Below are 4177 nucleotides of genomic sequence, written 5' to 3' on the forward strand. Positions count from 1 at the left end.
ATATATATAAAGTTATAAAATAATTAAGCTGGCTAGACACAATTCAAACCGAAAGCGAAATAACACACCGTCACTAAACAGTGACGAATGGTGCAGAGAACACCAGCATTGCTACAAACAACTGTCAAAAGACCCTTTAGCCACAGAAAACCCATTTTCTATTTACTGACAGGGGAGACAACCTCCCTACCACAATTGAGTGGCATGCTTATTTCGCATGAAGTTTAATGCTTATCGGTAATGCATACTCCATAGCGGGTGGTGAAGTTAAATTCTATCCCGTCAGTATATATAGATTTCACCACAGGAATCAGTGATTCCGCAAAATGGTAAATGTGAAAATAAAAAAAAAATTATATTTAAGGTGACTAGACGTAATTCAAAACCAAGAAGAAAATAATTCAGACACTACATTTATGCAAAAAGATGGAATAAACAGGCTTTAATTACTAATTACAAAATCTGTGTCTCTGTTGTGGCAACAGATGTAAGTAGCTGAGATTTCAATCTCATATTATGGCATAAAATTGTTTTACAAATGATTCTATTGGTCAATATGTTCCAGCACCCGCAGCAGTGTGTCGGCCCTTAGTCGGGTAGAGCTTTGAGTCAAGTTACCGATAACTATGTCCCAAGTTATCTGTACCTTCATACAATAAAGTATTCTCTGAAGATCCGTTGGGGTCGAGCATTTATATTCATTTAGAACACATTTTTGAGGGCTCTACAGAAAATGGAGAAATCGATGAACAACAATTGACTTACATCAATTATTGGTTATTAATTCAGTACAAATAAACCACATCCCATCTAACAGCTGTTTCTGTTTCCAATGTTGTATGGTATTGCCATTGATGTGCTAAGAATATTTATCATATTTGGTAATAAAACCGATCTGAAACATGGAGCTTCACAAGAGTGAAGAATTAATAAATAAAAAGAGTCTAGAGAAGAAAAAGGAAAAGTTGGATATGGTTGTAATCATACCATTTTGCTTGTGTATCTCTTTGGGACATTAAGTAAATGACTAAACTTAGAATAGTATTTGGTGGATTTAATCCTTTGTATGGGGGTGGCAGAAACAGCTGTTAGATGGGATGCAGTCTATTTGTATTGAATTAATAAATAATAATTGATGTAAGTCAATAGTTGTTCATCAATATTTCTCCATTTTCTGTACTCTTTAAATTTTGATTCTTAATAAACTCATGTTTATCCTTGGTTTTACCTATAATTTATGAGCATAATATGCTTGCATGTGTATGCCCAGGGTTAAATATAGGTAATATACCGGTAGTATAATGGATACTTCTATCTTTTAGGCGGTTACCTTAAGTGCTAACTCAGCTAACACACACACACACGCACGCACGCACACACACACACACACACACACACACACACACACAATTTATCTGAAATTATCCGGTCAGCTTCTCCGACACAACCTCATTGTTTTTCCTTTTAATTTTTTTTGGTAATACCTTTTTTGATATTTTTCTTTAATTTTTTTTACACTGACGACAATGGTAATACATAACTATTTTAATTATTATTATAATTAATGTTTTTCTTACATGTTTATATTACCATTTGAAACGGTCGTATGTGGAAATTAAATTCTAATTTGAACTTTAACATTTTCTCTTCTCCATTTTTCTAATTGTTTGTAGTGTTTTATATAAGATTTTATGTTATACATGCCTATAACAATACTTATATTTATATATTAATCGAAGTGTATAGTAGTATATATCCATTACGGCCGATCTTACCGATCAGTTTCGCACTAAGGGTTCAGCGGAGCGTTAGGTAACTGTCCGATTATGTAATCTTGCGCTCTTCAGAGATGGCAGTTATGGAATTCATACATACATATATAGGCATATATACAGGCATAGACATACGTACTGTATGTAATATGCATATATAACTACACAGTAATCCATCGACTATCGCGGGTGTTACGTTCCAAAATCTCTCGCGTTAGGTGAAAATCCGCGCATTAGGAACAATACTGTATAGTTTTTATTATTTTTATAATTTGTCTATATTTATTTTATTACAAATGCAAAACAACACCACACACTCGCCTCCCGAGTTTCGTTTTCCATACAGTATATGCGATTCTTTGTTTACTCATCTATGGCACACTACGTATTTCCTTATAATATATTTTAATTAATGTGTTATACAGTGCGGTACTGTACTGTATTTTTATTAATTTATTAATTTTTAGGCGTGAAAATGCTTATTTTACCACAGAAATAATTAAAATCTAAAATAACAAATGAATACTTACTGGCCGCAGAAATCCACAATATAGATTTACATATATTAGCCAGAAAAATCCGCGATGTACTGAGGGTGCGATAGGTGAACCACGATATGGTGAGTGATTACTGTATACACTTATAAATGTGAACACATACACACACATATATATATCGTTAAGTACATAAATAACTATAGGCACATGTACGTACACAGACGCACACTCACATATATTATTAGACATATGCTTGAATTACACTAACATACACTCACGCATGCGCATATAAAACACACACACGCATAGGAAAATGTCTACGGGCAAATGCACTCATACAGGCACACAATATATATTATTAGACGTACGCCTAAATTATAGATACACACAAACTCACACACACGCACACAGACTCATATGTACATGCTCACATATGGACGCATGCTCACATGTGCTCATATTTACACGCATATGTGTACTCGGGCTCTTTTGCACTTGATTTGAAGAAATGCAGACGACTTTTTTTTCTCTCAGCTAATTTTCTTAACGAAACTTAAAAGAAATAAAATTGAACGAAAACTCAAATAATGATGGGGTTAGTCTAGTTTGCAATTCTTCGATCTCCAATTCCATACAGGTTTCCACAAGATTCGCTCAGTTCAATTTTAGATTTTAAATTTGCTTTGAAGAATTAGATTTGTGCATTTCTGGAAATTCAGGTGAGATGAAGGTATGTTATCATAAAAGATAAAGAAATGAATATCGTCCGCAGACGAGCGTGCACGAAAGGATCTTAACCCTGCTAGGAAAAAAGTTCATCACGTGTGAAAAGGTTCGCAGCCGGATTAAGTGGGGTTAAGCCTTACTGAGAACTACAGTTTCATGTTGAATTTAAGTAAACACTTTACATCAAACAGAGAATCGTAGTCCCGGTGGGGGGTGGGGTGGATAAATTCAGCAAAGATGAGAAGACCACTGCGATGCATGCCTAGTATACTGATGTTCCCTTCCCTTCCCACGTTCATGCTTACATGTATAAAGTAGTCCCTCGACTATCGCGGGTGCTACGTTCCAACCCAGCCCCCTGGGATAGGTGAAAACCCGCGAAGTAGAAACAGTACTGCATATTTATTATTATTATTTTTTATAATTTGTATATATTTCATTGTAAATACAAAATAACACCACGGAGGAATCGATATTAGCTTAAATAATAAACCGCGTTAGGTGAACCGCGATAGGTGAACCGCGTTAGGTGAACCGCGATAGGTGAACCGCAATATGGCGAGGGGGTTACTGTATGCGTTTGATAATCGTGAGTTCGATTTCCAGCGGCGTGTTGTGTCCTTGAGTAAGTCACTTTATTTCTTGTTGCTCTTGCCGACTCAGCTGGCAAAAATGAATTGTCCCTGTAATTCAAACAGTCGGCCATGTCACATTCTGTGTTATGCTGAATCTTCTTGAGAACTACGTTAACGGTCTGCGGGGTTTTCAGCCATTTGCTCGTTAATTTCACGTGCAGGTTGTTTAGTCGATCGAATGCGCATGCGTTAAAATTTTCGCGTTGCTATACCGCGCCAGTTTCCGGCTGTTACGCCTAGTGTATGGACGTGTAGTGCGCGCTTGTCGAATTTATTAATTTATTTATTTATGGGTTTCAGCCAAGTGGCTGTGGTCATGCTGGAGCACCACCGTGTTGTGCTCTCTTCACGTTCCCTGTATGGCTCTTCTCCTCCACCTGACATGGTCCAATCAAGAGTTTTGATGGCACATCTGGTGTATAAGAGAATTTGACATAGCTGCCCTAAACTGCGTCTCATTACGAGCCATTGGTTCGTCTGGTATCGTGGAGAGGAAAGCGTGATGAGCGTTTTAGCTATATTTCTAGTTTAAAATGAATTCCTGATG

Source organism: Octopus bimaculoides, chromosome 1, assembly GCF_001194135.2.
Source record: "Octopus bimaculoides isolate UCB-OBI-ISO-001 chromosome 1, ASM119413v2, whole genome shotgun sequence".
Lineage (NCBI taxonomy): Eukaryota > Metazoa > Mollusca > Cephalopoda > Octopoda > Octopodidae > Octopus > Octopus bimaculoides.